Here is a 19,262-nt window from a genome sequence, read left to right as displayed (position 1 = left end):
TGGTCCAGACTCGATTATTTACAGACCGATGTCATCAAGCTGGAATATTGCTGAGTGCGGCGTTAAATAACAAACCAAAAACAAACCATCTGATTGTGACCCGTGTGCTGTACACAGGACCACATGCCCCCACAATTCTGTGTGTGATCCTGATCGGAGATTTGTAATTGAAATATTTTAATGTCTGTGTTGTTGGTTAGCAACAGAATTATGTAATGGAAATCCTGGTTAAAGCAACCCTCATTCCAACACACTCACACACCCACATAATATTCTGGTTTTGTTTATTGTATAATTAAAGATGCACTTGCACTGACAGGGTCAGGAGCTGGTACCAAGGACAGACTTCTTCTACCCCATTCACTGATTGTGTTGTCTAGTACATACCAATTTGGAGCTTTCTTTTAATCAATTATTTCATTAGTTTCGATTATAGATTGAGATGAATGAAAATGTTTCTTTCTAAATCCTGTCTCCCTGAGTTACAAATGCCAGTGGTCATGTTACAACTGTTGGTCTCCCTCTAGACAGACTACTTAGCCATCAGGAAACGTTTGGCATTATTGTGGTATTTTGTAGTCATTTTGCCATTAACCCCACTAGTTTTATGTCTATGGATAGGGATCAGTGGTGCCCTTTTATGGGAAAATCAATCTTTGAACCTTTCATTCAAAAAACATCAATTACGGAGACTTTCAATTCACGTCGTATGGCTTACATGCATCTCGAGGCAGAAACTAATTTTTGTCCATGTTGAACAGATGGTGTTCAAGAGACTTGATGCGAGGTACTCGACAAAAAATGAAAAAGTTGTCCGTTACTGTAAATCAACGTTGAATGGATTGTTTGAGCAGGAAACCTCCTTCTTGGGTCTTTACGAGACACTTTATCTTTGACCTTTAAACACTCATCAATAACTGTCCTCTAGGCCTGAAGAGTTCCATGCTCGTACTCTCCGGCCACGCTGGTTCCTATCTATGGCGCCAAGTTCAATACCAGATTGATCTGTCCATTTCCTCAACTCTAGACCTCCATATTCAATGGCTAGATTTTCGCAGAGTTCTCTCCACTTCGGCAATCTGATTGTCAATATCTGGCATTATCTGTTTATATAAACAAATATAAACATATAATAAACAAGATTTATTAACCAATAATTTTCGTCTATTTTAGTTTCTAAATATAAGTGTATTATTTTAAAGCTCTCAACGCCAATGTCGGGCCCATTTAACAGTGTACAGTGTGTCACTAGCCGTGCATCAGTTCAGCAGGCTAAAGGTTAATTATCCAGTTAGATTTTCAGAAAGAAATATTCCAATTTTGTTTATTTATGAAGTCTTTTGTAGACAGCAGAAGTTATAATGACATAGTGATAAGATAGAAATGATTGGGGTAGTAAAAGAGGGAGATTGTTCGTTGCAGGTTTTGTATAGCAATATCACAACACCAGAACATGCATCGGCTGGACACATTGTTGTCATGTTGAGAATAAAACCAGAATTTTTGGTTTGTGTGGGAATACTGTAAAAACTCAGCCATCCAAACCGGCAGAAATTTTGGAAATTATGTATCTTCCCTTGCTAATGCGCCCTTTAATATACTCATTTATAGTGCACGGAAACACATGGCTCCCCAAATTTACTTTTACACAAACATGATGTTTTTCCCCATCGCCAAAAAACATTACCAGCTGATCTCTAGCGAGCATCTAACACCAGAAATACTAGTCAACAAGTCTTAACTGTAGTACATTTCATCCCATTATTATACCACCTGGTTTTAAAAATGTGTTCATTGTGTTTCTGGACTTACCTTTGTATTATATTTTATTAATTTTATTAAAAATTTCAGCCAATATTGTGTACATAAAGTTCGGCAAAATCGATTGTAAAGTGATCGGTAAACTCACTGTTATGTACATCAACCACGGTCAAATATTGCTATTGATGCCTTGAAATGAACTTCAGTCACACCGAGAACGGATACATGTATCATCAAGGCCATACCTTGACTCGTTAAAAGTCATATTTGTGGCGATTTGACTATTATATGTCAACATAACCTTTTTCGCAATAAAAATATGTGTCGGGCCTGAAGTCCCTATGTTGACTTGTCAAATTGTTCCATCTGTAAAAAATATTCTACAATAGCAGTCAGCTGTACCAAAGTCTTATGATTTTAGATATATATAGCAATAGCTGTAACTAAAGTAACGCGATATTTTCATTGGGTAGTTTTGAACTAAATCACTGGTAGATTGAGAGAAAACATGTGTACAGCTGATTGCTATTTCCAGCTTTTTTTTACAAGAATATACACATGGTATTCATAATCTCTCCATATACAACAATGCCTTGGAGAGCACGAAATGCAATTTAAATGGTAGATCATCATGTCCAGCGAAGTTTTATAACAAATTTCATATTTTTGTTGACCAAGTTTCATACCTCATCATTCACCTGAATTCTCTGGAGGGATAAGAGGCTGTTTCTTTCCTTGTGCATAACACTTGATGAATCTATTTTACTCTCTGAATCATGAACAACTATGATTCTAATCTCTTACCAAACTCTGAAAAGTGCAGCATAGATCACGTTATGTAGGCAGAGCATGTGCTGTTGTGTTGGCCATCTTAGACATCTACCCCCTCGGATTACAGCTGGATAATCTGCTGATTGTCTATCATGATCGTCTATTTTTGGGACCCCATAGGTAGCGTTATAGTGAAGGATCACTGTGCGACAAACATTATTAATCTTATTAGATGATTGTTTGAAGTTGTAATTAACATAGCTGCACAATATACATTAGTCATGAATGACCAATTCGTATAAACCTTTAGAAAACAAAGAATGTTAACTATTTCATTTATAGCAAAAACCTATTAAAATTACGACTTTCTAACAATTGTCTCCAGAATGTCACTGACAGGTAGACCGCCTCCGTGGTATAATGGTAGAGCGTCCGCCCGGAGAGAGGAAGGTCTGGGGTTCGATCCCTGACCGCGTCATACCAAAAGACATTAAAAGATGGTACTTGTTGTTACCCTGTCTGGCGCTTGGCATTATGGGGCTAAAACAAGGACTGGTCAGCTCGGAGTCAGTATACTGTGTCTTAGTGGGGTATTCATGTTAAAACTGCGGCATGGTATCTCAGTGAGCGAGCACTATGAATCGGCATCAGTCTGGACTAGTACAAGCAGCCACACACACACACGCATGCACGTCGCTATATAAGTGCAATAATCTTGGACGCGCTGTTAAACCCCATTTCACCTCACCTCACTGACAGGTAATTGAGGCAACACATGCAGATGTTTCAACCTGACATTTCACAGTAATACTGTAGGTCACTGCTTGTTTTTATGACCAGACATACCCAGCTCCGAGCCTCCAATCAGACCTATCGTTACCGCATACACAGGTCAATACCACACTTCATGGTGCTCACTCTCATTGGTGGCGATTGTTTGGGCTTTGCTTTAACCCAAGCTGAGCGTGTCAAGGCCGCAAGCTAGTCCACCGCTGGTCAGTGAGGATGGCTTGTGATTGGCTTTGACTGTGCTCTTTCAATCAGGGCACCATTTTGTGTCGGCACGGTAATAAGCATGTCATGTTTTAAACCTGCGGGCTGTCTTCCTAGAATACGATGAAATCTATGATGATAATTGCAATAAATGTTCTGATGGTTAGGATAAATTTCATGATAATTTTTATGATGAATATCATGATTGGCTATGAATATTATGATTCGATTGGCAGGATCTTAATTTAAAAAAATATGAGATTTTGTGCAGATTGAAATTTGTTTCTGTTTTCCATTAAATTCATGATTAGTCAGTATGGGAAGGGGGTACAGGTGGCCCAGTCGTCTAAGGAGCCGCGATTCACTGTGCAGAGTTGCATCCCTTGGAAACCTATGATTGTGGATTCGAATCCCGATTCACCCCGATTATGTTTCTAGGTTTGTCAGCACCATACCCGTGCTCGTGGGTTTCACCAAAGTGGTAAACGTCTGAGACCTGCATCACTTCAGGCATTCCTCCCACATTAAGCTGACATGCCGTGATATAACTGGAATACTGTTAAAAGCGGCGTTAAAAACCCAACTCACTCACTCAGTATGGGAAAGATACTGGAGGTCTTACAGGTTTAAAACTTCCGTGTAACTGAGTGACAATCCCATAGATAAAATAGCAAGGCACGGTTAAAATCAGTTCGTGAAGAGCACACTAAGAAATAATATTTTTCACAAAACTACCCCCTGACCTTGATTGCTATAATGAAGCCAATCATACATGTGCCTTTGAACAACTGATCTAGACAAACAAATTATGGCCATGGGTATACTTAGTATATCAGACCTGCATCACTTCGAGCATTCTTCCAACATGAAACTGAACAGTATTCCAGTTCAGTGCGTTGTTAAACCCAACTATCTCACTCACTAAAAAGTTGAAAAGGGTATTATCAGTTCTGATCACAAGGAAGGGGCAAACATTTTAAAATACTACTGATAGTTTTCTTGTTCCAAGATGAATCAAACATATTCTTCTTGTTGGCACATGAAAACTGTAAAGGGCAAAGCCTTGTGAGTGTTCTGGGAAAAATATACATGACAGTCAACGTCAGACTTATCTTATTCATCTGCTGATGGTGGTGGTGATGACTTGGCATGATCGGGGATGATACTGATGGTGATGTGATGATACTGATCGGTGATGATGATGATGATGATGATGATGATGATACTGATCGGTGATGATGATGATGATGGTGATGATGATGATAATGATCGGTGATGATGATGTGTATACTGATTGGTGATGATGATGATGATGATGATGATGATGATGATGATTGTGATGATGATCGGTGATGATACTGATCGGTGATGATGGTGATGGTGATACTGATCAGTGATGATGATGATACTGATCGGTGATGATGATTATGATGATGATGATGATGATAATGATCGGTGATGATGATGTGTATACTGATTGGTGATGATGATGATGATGATGATGATGATTGTGATGATGATCGGTGATGATACTGATCGGTGATGATGATGGTGATGGTGATGATTGTGATGATGATCGGTGATGATACTGATCGGTGATGATGATGGTGATGGTGATGGTGATGATGGTGGTGATGGCCAAAGTAGTAAACTTACGTTTTTTCCTTCAAGGATTGTCATTAAACTTTTATATTGTTTTCCTGACTAAGACTTCATTTTAGTTTTGTGTCCTTCTCTTTGATATAATTAAATTCTATTTCAGTTACAATTTTATTGAATTATGTTCGTTAACATTCATGTTCAAGTTATATTCCTTCAAGAAAACTTTCTAGAATCAATACAGTCTCATGCTGTTGTTCATATTTTACCAATTACGCCCATGCTGTTGACACTGAACGAAATACCTGTCAAGAAGGAGACAGTATGTCTGCCAAATTTTTTTAACTGTCAACAAATTTCAGTATGGGAGTAGTTGATTAATTTCAGTTGACCTTTGACGACTTTCTCCTCCAGGAAGTCTTATAATGCTTCAGTTTGAGACTTGAGAAATTACGCTGAATAATTCAGTCCTTCTTTTTGTTTTACTCTCTCATTTTGGAAATAATTAACTCCTCTGTTTTGAACCTGGTGTTGGGAAGAAGAATCAAAATGAAATAATACTAGTGCAAGATTCCATTTCTAATGAAATCTTTCCTTTTGTCATTCAATTTCCATTGAAGAGAGTTTGTTCACTTTCTGCTCTGTTTTCACTCCCGACAGATTTGCCTCATTTTACCCTAAAAAATGAACATTTTGAAAAAACAGTTTAACATTAACGTCTTATTGATTTCTTTGTTCGGAAGAAATGAGTTTGCCTTTATGTGGGACAGACATGCTCTGTATGGAACAGGGAAACAGCTGACTCTTCCTGGGACATTGTATGGATTGAGAAAGCATTCTGTTTCATTACTGGTGCAGCTTTTGAAAAGCGATTAATTCAGGGTTGGTCAGATATAAAACTTGCATCGTTCTTGTCACAATCATGGATAACTGATAAAAACCAATTTTCCTTTTTGCTTTTCACCATGTGAAGGAATATCACGCCAGAGCGAAGTAATATGTCAGTAGTTTCACTGTAATGACTTCATCTAGAAACATCACAGCAATAATTGAACATCACAGCAATATTTAAACAATGTCACAGCAATATTTGAACAATGTCACAGCAATATTTGAACATCAGAGCAATATTTGAACATCACAGCAATATTTGAACATCACAGCAATATTTGAACAATGTCACAGCAATATTTGAACATCACAGCAATATTTGAACATCACAGCAATATTTGAACAATGTCACAGCAATATTTGAACATCACAGCAATATTTGAACAATGTCACAGCAATATTTGAACAATGTCACAGCAATATTTGAACAATGTCACAGAAATATTTGAACATCACAGCAATAATTGAACAATATCACAACATTTAAACACCATCCCAATTTGACAACACTATCACTACGGTGTCATCATTACATTTACAAAATAGTCTGTAATACTTCCACAAATATCACATTAACATTTTACCTTTATTACAGCAATATTTTAATCAGTATAACAGCAATAATTTGACAGTATCATAGCAATAATTTGAAAGTATCCCAGCAATATTTTGAAAGTATCAGCAATATTTTAACAGTATTATTTTAACTTTCGTTCCTTATGGAAATTTCCACATTATCGTGTAATTGGGAGATCAGAGTACAAGACATGCACGGCATGGACGTCCTACTTGTCAACACTGCCATTCAATGGTGCTTCCCACTTTCATCTTTTTTTGTAGTTTTAGAGCTGTTTTGTTTCTTGTTCAAATGCCATGTTGTGATTGTATTATTCAAAATGTATTTAGTCTCTGTAACCTGATCATTTATGACTTTTTCAAAGCAAAGCAAATCAGGAGTTCAAAGCCACTGAATATTGATTATTTTAAAAGCATCATATTTAATTCCCTTAAAAAGAAGCAAGTTGCTGAGCGAATACATCGGAAATAGCTTGAACTTCAATTCGAGAAACTAAATCACCAGGAAAGGTATGAGTTCAAAGAGACAGGATATTGATTATCTTAAAAGCATAATGTTTAACTCTATTGCGCAAAGAAAAGGATTATTTTTTCCCCCATTTGTTCCTCCAGTGTAAATGGGCATGTCGTGGCCATGGTTGTACTGCATATCTCACTTTGGTGCCAACGTGAAAAATACTGGTACTGTTAAGAGCACAAGAAAACAAATGTGTAGGTCATACAGAGTGGAAGCTTGCGACTCCCAGAAGGTCTCCAGCTTACCAGATAAATATTCGTATCGATAATCAGAGCTCGAACATTGATTTTCAATTACATTACATAACAGTACCCCTGTTCAGATCCTGGTTCAAATTGGTCGTAAGAGGCGAGTATTGTGATCGGGTGGTCAGACTTGCTTGGTTGAGGTATGTCATCGTCTCCCAATTGCGTCTGGTCCAGATTCGATTATTTATAGGCTGCTGTTTATTGCTGAGTATGGCATTAAACAACAAACAACAGAATTGAAGTGAGGCTTGACTGTCATGGTTCAGGAGTTCATTCATGTCCTATCTGAAATTAATGTCAAGTGAGCAGTTGAGGATCATAAAGTAAAAAGGGGCGGTGAGGTAGCCTAGTGGTTAAAGCATTCGCTCGTCATGCTGAAGACCCATGTTAGCTTCCCGACATGGGTACAATGAGTGAAGCTCATTTCTGGTGTGCCTGTCGTGATATTGCTGGAATATTGCTAATAGTGGCATAAAACCATACTCACTCACTCACTCACTCACTCACTCACTCACTCACTCACTCACTCACAGGAAGTGGATTAATTCCCACTTTATGACAGGTTGTGTAATGGCTAAGGAGAATGGGAGAGCCATGGCAATGTCCTGTCATTGTAACCTTGTTGCATGACATCACAGCACTATGGGACTTCATCCAGGGAACGTCATTGATTCACAGCCCCCTGCCACCTCCCTCCGTCCCTCCATCCCTCAGTCCCTCCCCCTCCATCTCTCCCTCCCTAAACCGTCCCTCCTTCCGTCCCTCCCTCCATCCCTCCCTCCGTCCGTCCCTCTGTCCCTCCCTCCCTCTGTCCTCCACTCCATCCCTCCTCCCTCTGTCCCTCCCTCCGTCCCTCCCTCCGTCCTCCCCTCCATCCCTCCCTCCCTCCGTCCCTCCCTCCGTCCTCCCCTCCATCCCTCCCTCCATCCCTCCCTCCCTCCGTCCCTCCCTCCGTCCCTCCCTCCCTCCGTCCTCCCCTCCATCCCTCCCTCCCTCCATCCCTCCCTCCCTCCGTCCTCCCCTCCGTCCCTCCTTCCCTCCCTCCCTCCCTCCCTCCGTCCTCCCCTCCCTCCATCCCTCCCTCCCTCCCTCCCTCCCTCCGTCCCTCCCCTCCATCCCTCCCTCCCTCCGTCCTCCCCTCCATCCCTCCCTCCCTCCGTCCCTCCCTCCCTCCGTCCTCCCCTCCATCCCTCCCTCCATCCCTCCCTCCCTCCGTCCTCCCCTCCATCCCTCCCTCCCTCCGTCCTCCCCTCCCCTCCCTCCGTCCCTCCCTCCGTCCTCCCCTCCATCCCTCCCTCCCTCCGTCCTCCCCTCCATCCCTCCGTCCCTCCCTCCGTCCTCCCCTCCTTCCCTCCCTCTGTCCCTCCCTCTGTCCCTCCGTCCCTCCCTCCGTCCCTCCCTCTCATTCAGTCATCTCCTGACCACCCACACATCCAAACCCGCTCACCCAAACTCACACACTCACTCAATTTGAGCAGTTGTGCAGTTTACCAAGCACGTAAATGAAGAAATATTTTCAGAGCACATCATGATCCCATCAGAAGCAAATTGAACTGACAAAAGTGAAATATGGAGCAATTTAGTAAAGACATTATCAGTGCTGATGTGCTTTTAGGGTGTTTAACAGTATATTAGCATTGCTACTGCATTCCATGAGACAGCTGTGTGGAGAACTGTAATAATTCTTTTGAATACCTTACCTCTATTACATCATTGCCATAAATTCCTGTTTATGCTGAGAACCACACTATAAATTTTATATATATTTTCAACAGACGTCCTCTACACTGCCAAGATATCTAATAGTTGTTAGGGAAACCCTTAATGCACTGTCATGTATACTGTCTTACTGCTTTGCCATGCCTCATGGACCATACATCTCACCTAGCCTGGAGCCATGTCTAATTTGAAAAGGATGTTTTGTCGAGATATGGTAAGATATAATAGGAAAGGTTTTATGATTGTTAAGTTGAAGAATATTTTTAGGAAAACAGAAGAATTGATACATCACTGTGTTTCGTTTTACGACGCATGTAATGGAGTTTGTTATTATGACGCATGAGCTTCCTGATTGGCTGGTAAATATCTTACTTATCACTGCCAATCACTTGACATAGACTTCTTGACAACTTACATCAAAACTAATTGATCCTGGACAAACAGACTATTAGGCAAGTGTGTTTCTGTATTGTAGATAGCATATATTTGAAAAAGTGTTTATATTATCAAGCTTGTTGGTTTGTCAAGTCTGCATACAGACGATTGTTCGATTCCCTTCATGGGTACAATGTGTGAAGCCCATTTCTGGTGTCCCCCGCCGTGATATTGCTGGAATATTGCTAAAAGCGACATAAAACCATACTCACTCACTCACTCATTATGTCAATGGTAGATTTGTCTGGCCTTCATTATATAGCTGGAATATTGCTAAAAGCGGCATAAAACCATACTCACTCACTCACTCATTATGTCAATGGTAGGTTTGTCTGGCCTTCATCATATAGCTGGAATATTGCTAAAAGCAGCATAAAACCATACTCACTCACTCACTCATTATGTCAATGGTAGGTTTGTCTGGCCTTCATTATAGAGCTGGAATATTGCTAAAAGCGGCATAAAACCATACTCACTCACTCACTCATTATGTCAATGGTAGGTTTGTCTGGCCTTCATCATATAGCTGGAATATTGCTAAAAGCAGCATAAAACCATACTCACTCACTCACTCATTATGTCAATGGTAGGTTTGTCTGGCCTTCATTATAGAGCTGGAATATTGCTAAAAGCGGCATAAAACCATACTCACTCACTCACTCATTATGTCAATGGTAGGTTTGTCTGGCCTTCATTATAGAGCTGGAATATTGCTAAAAGCGGCATAAAACCATACTCACTCACTCACTCATTATGTCAATGGTAGGTTTGTCTGGCCTTCATTATATAGCTGGAATATTGCTAAAAGCGGCATAAAACCATACTCACTCACTCACTCATTATGTCAATGGTAGGTTTGTCTGGCCTTCATTATATAGCTGGAATATTGCTAAAAGCGGCATAAAACCATACTCACTCACTCACTCATTATGTCAATGGTAGGTTTGTCTGGCCTTCATTATATTGCTGGAATATTGCTGAGTTCAGCATCAAATAACAAACAAACAGAACCTGTTGCAACAGGATGTAAACCTCTTCCTCACCAAACAAAAGCATTTTAGCATCTATTGCATGTTCTAGCCATTTGCCGTTTTAATTTTGAGGAAGTACAAATGTTTTTTTCTGGGAAAGAGATTATCATTTGCACGAGGGGAAAGACTTTGTATGTTATTTTACTACCACTCAATTTGTACCACTTAGTGTAGTGCGTGATCGCTGTTTATGTCAGCTTGGACAGAAGCTGATCTGTCATGCAAGGCAAATGGATGACTTCCATTCCCATTGTCCACTTTCTCTACACAAACCATATTTCACCACAGCCAGCAAGGAGCCAGCACCACTTCAGTCATATTCTTGTGCATGCAATTCAAAAGTTTGAACACAACTGACCGATTGATGGCACGTACACTAGCAATGCATTCACGTACGTCCCTTGTGTCAGACATCAAAAGGATATATATCGTGGAGAATAACGCAAGAGAATAGATTCCTCTCTGAGCCGTCGGCTTCCATTAGTCAACTTCACATCACGTTGTCAAGAGAGATGGGGAAGGGCCAAAACTTATATTCACATAGAGCCATGTTTGTACTGACTTTCAGGAGTTAGTGGCCCACTCTCTGAATACAGAAACACTGAACATTACTTCGTCTAAGGTGCCACAATTCGCTGTACAGAGTTGCGTCCCTTGGGCACGCCAGAAACCTATGATTGTGGGTTCGAACCCGTTTCGCCCTGATTATGTTTCTAGGTTTGTCAGCACCATACCCGTTCTCGTGGGTTTCACTGAAGTGGTAAACGTCTGAGACCTGCATCACTTCGGACTTTCCTCCCACATTAAGCTGACATGCCGTGATATAACTGGAATACTGTTAAAAGCGGCATTAAACCCAACTCACTCACTCACTCACTACTTGGAATTTGTCCAACCTCTGAAAACCATAACTCCTGTTATTAATGTGGGGTTATATATCTCAGTGGTCCAAGTTGAAGCTTATTGTTGTTACAAAAAGGTTTAAGTCCCAGATTGACCCTGATTACGATCCTTGGTTTGTCAGCACCAAACTCATGCTGTCAGGTTTCTGTGAAGTTTTAGGTTTGATTTGGTTTGTTGTTTAACGCATGACTCAGCAATATTCCAGCTATATGACGGCGATCTGTAAATAATTGAGTCTGGACCAGACAATCCAGTGATTGACATCATGAGCACCGATACACAAAATTGGGATATGATGACATGCATCAACCATGTCAGTGGCACCTGATCCCGATAGTCGCCTATTACAAAAAGCATCGTCGCCTTTTACGGCAAGCATGGGTTGCTGAAGACCTATTCTACCCCGGATCTTCCCAGGCCTTCTGTAAAGTGGTAAATGCTTATAAGCTGTATGTGTCCTTTGGACTTCCAAACTTTCATGTCATGCAATGAAAAGACTTTTTGTCACGCAATGTTCCAGCAGCTCTAACCTTTGGCGTCTAAATTTCACTTTTGGTGTACAACTGAGCATACGCTTTCCACAAAGATTTCAAAGAACATCAGACTCTTGCTGTAAAGTTGTTTGATCAGGGTTAAAACATTCAAGGCCTCAGTAAAGCTTTCAAAAGGTTTTATGGTAGACATGTGGAGGACATTTCCAAATTTAATGCATCGGTGCCAGAAATTATGTCTGAAGCAAATCCCTATTCTGACTTGTACCGTATGTTCCATGAATAAGGTGAACAATTGACCTGCCTTTGCATGTGTTTGTAATTGGTATCACTGGTGGTGCAGGATTACTTTTTCGTGCACACCTGGAATCATCACTGTTTGATACTGATTCATGAGTACATACTAATATTGTCTGAATCATACAATGGACTTTGCTGTCTGATGATAATGGAAATGTTTTGTGTCGCTATTTTTTAAATATGGTTGTGTAAAACTCAATGTTCTCACCGATATTGCATTAGGCTTGTTGTTGTACTATCTATCAGGAACCCAGCATGCCTCCAGTAGGCAGTGATAATGTGCTATGTGATGTTAATACAGCTATATATTACAAAGACATTCTTCCATTTTATAGACCAACTTTGACCAAGTTTGTATATTCCTGCTGTGCTTGATAATAGAATAATAATAATTTCAAAAACTGATATTTGCCTTCCAGATGGAATTTGACAAGTTAGTGTTTCACAGCAGTGGATGTTGTTCTGAGTTTTATCAAGGAATCAGAACTCACCATGGGAACGTTGTGATTAGTCTGCTTCCTACGGTGCTGAAGTTTGTAATCTCATATGAAAGAGGGATGTTACTGTGAGGTTATTTGAGAACATGCTTTGTTGAAAGAACACTGATGCATTGAATTATTATAGTAGTTCGTATGACTTAGGGGACAGTATTTTCAAGTATCATTCAAGAAAATTAGTTTTTAACTTGACTGAATTTTTTGTGTGTTAAATTGTTATTTTGCTTGTTAGATACATTTTGAAACAACTCATAAGATAAATGTTATCTGACAGCCACTCATGTGGTTATTTCCGAGTATTGACACAAAGACTGAATGAAACTTCGAAAATATTGTTAAAATCTTGAGCAGCTGCATCTGGGCTGCTTTAAAGATGCTTGAAGAAGTATACATGCTTGGCCCTGTTCACCAAATGATCTTAGCACTATGACTGTAGTAAGTCTGTGTTTAAGTATGGGAATTACGATCATCTTAGCACTATGACTGTAGTAAGTCCATGTTAAAGTATGAGAATTACGATCATCTTAGCACTACGACTGTAGTAAGTCTATGTTAAAGTATGGGAATTACGATCATCTTAGCACTATGACTGTAGTAAGTCTATGTTAAAGTATGAGAATTACGATCATCTTAGCACTATGACTGTAGTAAGTCTATGTTAAAGTATGGGAGTTACGATCATCTGAGCACTACAACTGTAGTAAGTCCATGTTAAGTATAGAAGTAACAATCATCTTAGCACTAAGACTGTAGTATGTCTATGTTAAAGTATGGGAGTTATGATCATTTACGCTACAAACTCTTCATGGAACATGGCCCTGGAGTGTTGAGGGGAGCTCCAGGGGAGCATTGCCTCGTATTCACCACGGGTACCGCCATCATGCACACTGAAGCAGGTTCACTAATCAATAGCCTTGGAGACTGGGATCCCCTGTGTCAGGCTATAAGAGGAAGCAATATGTGTTAAATACGTCTCTCTGTTCCTCACACGGTGTTATTGCTATTTAGCTCGCCTGGTATTAAAGGGGCAGCAGAAACTGTAACTGCTCGTTAAGGACAGAATGCATCTAGTTTGTGACCCATACTGAATTATTGTTGAATGGAATTGAGTTGTTGCTGTGGAAATCATTTGTGTATTTGTTCCTTAAAGGAATACTGTTGGTGTTATGTGGACCTGTAGATGATTAGTTTTGGAAGAGTTTATGTATCGGGTTGAGGATCTAGATAGATGACTGAATTTGTGGTCAAAATGATTTGATACGAATACAAATTTGTATGTGGAAATGCAGTGAAATGAAGCAGTGATAGGTTCGATGTTTTCATGCGTGTCAGGGGCGGTTGGGTAGCCTAGTGGTTAAAGCGTCCGCTCGTCACGCCGAAGACCCGGGTTCGAATCCCGACATGGGTACAATGTGTGAAGCCCATTTCTGGTGTCCCCCACGGTGATATTGCTGGAATATTGCTAAAAGCGGCGTAAAACCAAACTCACTCACTCACTCATGTGTGCCCCAGGGCACTGTCAAAGATGTTTAGATGTGCCCTTTGGAATTAAAGTGTGCCAACAACAGAATACCTTAGATCCATCTTTGTTCCCAGTTCATGTCATTTCGCCATGAGCTTTACAATACGTGGTTGTAATCTCGTTTGCCTCTTTCTTTTTCATTGTTTGCTTTTTTGTTGTTTAAAGCCGCACTCAGCAATATTCAAGCAATATGACGGCCGTCTGTAAGTAATCGAGTCTGGACCAGGCAATCCAGTGATTGACAACATGAGCATCGATTCACGCAATTGGCATCGATGACATGCATCAACCAAGTCAGCAAGCCTGACCACCTGGTCGCCTCTTAAGACAAGCATAGTCGCCTTTTACGGCAAGCGTGGGTTGCTGAAGACCAATTCTACCCCGGATCCTCACGGGCCTCTTTTTCATTTAGATTGATAAATCCTAGGGCTTTGACGAGTCTGATTGTATAACCTGCATACCCGACCTCCTATTACTCGACACTACCCGCATACCCACTGTAGGTCTTAAGTTGGCAACAAAATGTCCAGTTGAGAATTGTTTTACAGGAGCCCTGGCAAAAACTCCGCAGATATGTGCACAAACCAGTCTTATCATGCATACAGTGAATTTGACTGAAACTTTATCTTTACTCAAACATGTAAAAGTCAGGTGAAATGCATGCATAGTCAGAAATAAATGAACATTAAACGTCTTGTAGTGTAACCATGGAGTTTGATTGTTATTGTCATAAAACAATTGACTAACCATGGGTCCGGGTATCCAGGTCCTACTCAGGACCAGTATCCGAGTTACCCATCCCAGCCCAAATACATCCTATTCAATTTCTGAATAAACATGTTTATTTCTTGATTCCTACTGTGCATTATGCACGTTTGTGTTGTCATTTTACTTTTGTTTAAAATATTTATGGCTAGCTCTGCACAATACACATCGTCACAAGGTGTTTTGTTCAAAAGATATGACTTCTAAGTGTGCCCTTCAGAAACCAAGGCTCTAACTGTAAATTACTTTCTCATTTAACCACACCATTGGCACTGTAAAACAAGGCATGTGGAACCCTGTTGAGAGAGGGTGATATACGGGTGGTAGCAGAGTAACATTAACGGAATTGGTTCAGTCATTTGAGTTTATTTGTTTTATGCTGTGCTTTTAAATTTTGACATTCCGATGTTTCGTAGTTTGGCACTCACTCTATGAAGGTTCATACTCCAATGAACTCACACAAAATTGAAGTCAATAATTAATTCTTAACTGAATTGTGAATTCTTAATTCTTAACCTGTGACAATGAGCATTTACAGAAAAAGGTATTGAAGAATCTGCAAATTATCCAATACCTAGTGATGCTTTTCAAAATTTAAAAAAATCGGTTTTTGATATTTATAAATAGCTGTTAGTGGTATTTTATTGTCATTTGTTTTTCTGACATGTAATGTATATATATATAAATATAAACTGTTATGTAGAGACATGTACAAGACTTGGTCTGATAACTCGGCGTCACTTAGCGTAAAAAGCACTGTTGTGTTTTTATGCTCGTTCCCAACAGTTGTCCAGATATTTCTGTAAGCATGGGCCTTATTTTATGTTGCTATTCAAATGTCCAGACTTCTATATGTATGGCCGTGTGGAGTGTGTCTTGCCACAAATAGATTGGTTTCCGGTCGGTATTGCTGTAGGTTTGTGGCAGGGATTACTGCGGATGGCACGAGTAAGTCCAGAGAAGGCTGGAGAGGAGATACATCTTTTATTTCCCGCTGGTAAGACGGCGTAGGTAAAGCTGATGGAAGTAGGGGACTGTGTTAATGGACCTGTGTGTCCACAGTCTTCATTGTCAGGCCATGTTTGTAACATTGGCATACAAGCAATTTCATCAGTATCTTCTGGTAACTCATAGTGACATAAAGAGTTAGAGGAACATTAGGTTAAAAGAGAATAATAACACTGGAGAAAGAAAAGGATGTTTTAGGTTTATGTGTGTTGACAGTGATAGCCATATGTTCTGTCGGAGGCACGGGTGGCCCAGTTGTCTAGGGCTTGTCTATTTGCTGTGAGTTGCTTCACTTAGGCATGCCCCAAACCCATGGTTGTGGGTTCGAATCCCAGTTTGCCTTGATCATGTTTCTAGGTTTGTCAGCACTATACCGGGGGCACGGGTGGCCCAGTCGTCTAAGGCACCGTGATTAGCTGTGCAGAGTTACATCCCCTGGGCACGCCAGAAACCTATGATTGTGGGTTCGAATCCTGGTTCGCCCCGATTATGTTTCTAGGTTTGTCAGCACCATACCCGTGCTCGTGGGTTTCACCGAAGTGGTAAACGTCTGAGAACTGCATCACTTCGGGCTTTCCTCCCACATTAAGCTGACATGCCGCAATATAACTGGAATACTGTTACAAGCTCACTCACTCACTCAACACTATACCCGTGCTTGTGGGTTTCACCAAAGTTGTAAACGTCTCAGACCTGCATCTCTTCTGGCTTTCTTCACACACCAAGTGATACACAGTGATATAACTGGAATACAGATCAAAGCAGCATTAAACCCAACACACTCACTCACTCCATATCCCCTGCCACTACTTTGTGGGTTCCCACCTGAGTTGATATAAGGAGGAGAATTTATGGATGTCAACTTCTATATTATGAGGAACACAACGTTTCGGAGTACATGCTTACTCCTGAACCAGGTGAATAAATGCCATGAGGCAGAGAGCATATATATGTACATGTAAGGACAACAAAATTAATGTGTTCTTCATAATAAAGAAGTTGACATCCATATATTCTCCTCCTTATGTGTATCACTTCTAAATGCTATCACTCACTCACTCACTCACTCACTCACTCACTCATAGTAAGGGTATCCTATGGGTCTTCCCAGTACATCTGGACATGCCATATAAGGGCCGGGTAAGGTTGGGGGTGGGAATGGCAATGGGGCGCAGTATGTGAAAGATCTGGGTTAGAATCCCCACATGGGTACAATTTCAAAAGCCAAATAATTGTGGCCCCTGCCATGCTATGGCTGGAATAATACTAAAAGGTTGGGTAATACCCAACTCACTCACTCACTCCAGACCTCCAAATGATTCTGTCTGACAAGTTCAGCCCACATTTCCTGCTGGATTAAAGCCATTTCATTTTGATCCTTCTTCCTACTTTCTGCAAGTAAAAGTCAAATTACTATTTACATTTTCAATACCATGCACTGAATGATTTGATTTGAACTTGTCGTCTGTATGGACTGGGTATTGATTATTTGTTAACTCCTTGAAGTGAGCCTGTTTGTGGTGTAGGTACCCTCATGCTCTGTGGATTACAGGACTCTTTGATAACAGGACAGTCTGCGAGAGACAGTGTTATAAGGACCGACTGGAAACATGGGCCTAATGATGAATGAACCATACGTATCCTTTTGTATATTTAAAGGTTGCCCATTTGGTGTCCTTTCTCCAGATTAATTGCATTTCTCAGACACACGTTTGTTCTTCAAGGGACATTAACCTCGCTTGACTGGCATTTTGGATGCAGCCAGTGCATGTATCAGGAATTCCAAATTTAGATTTCTTTCATCAAAATGAACTTTTAAGAATTCAGAAAAATGGTTTTTGTCTCATTGTAAGGGAGTGTACCAGAATCTGAACAGAGTTGCCAGACATTTGTAAATCCTTTTTACAGAAGAGGGATTTAGGAGGGAAATTGGTTTGTGAAAGGATGGGGTCTTTTTTTTTTGCAGACGAGAGGCATTGTCCTTATATGGTATTTACTGCCTCAGTTGTTAGAGATGTAATATCAGCATTAGATCTCTATTATATATAGTTGAATAATGTAAGGGGCATAGTATCACATTTAGATCTGTATATTATATGGTAGCTTGTTGTAAGGGGCATAGCACTAGCATGGTGTATAATATATGGTAGACTGTTTTTAGGGACATAGTATGGTGTATAATATATGGTAGACTGTTTTAGGGACATAGTATAGTGCATTATATATGGTAGACTGTTTTTAGGGACATAGTATGGTGTATAATATATGGTAGATTGTTTTAGGGACATAGTATAGTGCATTATATAAGGTAGACTGTTTGAGGGACATAGTATAGTGCATTATATATGGCAGACTATTTTCATGGACATAGTATAGTGTATTATATATGGTGGTCTGTTTTTAGGGACATAGTATAGTGCATTATATATGGTAGACTGTTTGAGGGACATAGTATAGTGTATTATATATGGTGGTCTGTTTTTAGGGACATAGTATAGTGTATTATATATGGTGGTCTGATTCAGGGACTCAGTATGGTGAAGTATATCAATTTCCCAGACACTGCCATTACTGTTCCTCTGACAATTATTAGCCATCGCTGCTGCTGCTGTTATAACATCCTGGTCAGAATAGGTCACCAGAGTCCCAGGGATTGGGTGGTCAGGCTCTGTGGCTTTGTTGATTGGGTGTCACCATGCCCTTCCCATAGGCTCATACTTGTGACTTGAATGGGGATAGGATGGCTGGGTAGCTTGTGTGATTGCATGTCATTGTACTCTCTTAGTGTTAATCTTTCATGCTATCAAACACTGGTTTGGTTAGTCTAAACTTGAATAGTTACATGACATTTCTGGAATATTGCTGACTGTGCACTCACTCACTCACTCACTCACTCACTCACTCACTCACTCACTCACTCACTGTTGCATTAGCTCCATTCTGCCACTGTCTTGGGTGTGCCTGCTCCAAATATGAACACACACTGTAGCCTGACATGACATCAGTTTGTTTAGCTCTTGTATACATGGTATAAATTTGAAGTGGTGTTTATTAGCCTGTTTGTGGAATATTTAACCAACTGCACTCAGTGACTTCTGCTTATAAACTTAGACGCAACCAACTGACTTTCACCTGCTCCAGTGCAGTCTCATCAATGACTGCATTATCTAGATGTAATATGTCTTACCCTCGAACTCCTTGACAAATATATAACAACTTCTGGCACCGTAATTGC

The 19,262-nt window shown here is 40.3% G+C and overlaps 1 protein-coding gene across 1 annotated transcript in view; it reads left to right on the top strand.

Moving 5' to 3' along the window:
* The window catches only part of LOC139449349 (uncharacterized), a 261,844-nt gene that overhangs the window by 148,341 nt on the left and 94,241 nt on the right, over positions 1-19,262 (top strand). The gene's annotated exons all lie outside the window — the stretch shown is intronic.

Source organism: Haliotis cracherodii, unplaced genomic scaffold (genome assembly GCF_022045235.1).
Source record: "Haliotis cracherodii isolate W230 unplaced genomic scaffold, xgHalCrac1.p SCAF_8, whole genome shotgun sequence".
In the NCBI taxonomy this organism is placed as follows: domain Eukaryota; kingdom Metazoa; phylum Mollusca; class Gastropoda; order Lepetellida; family Haliotidae; genus Haliotis; species Haliotis cracherodii.
Note: the sequence above shows the minus strand (reverse complement) of the source record. Positions and strands in the feature narration are given on the sequence as shown.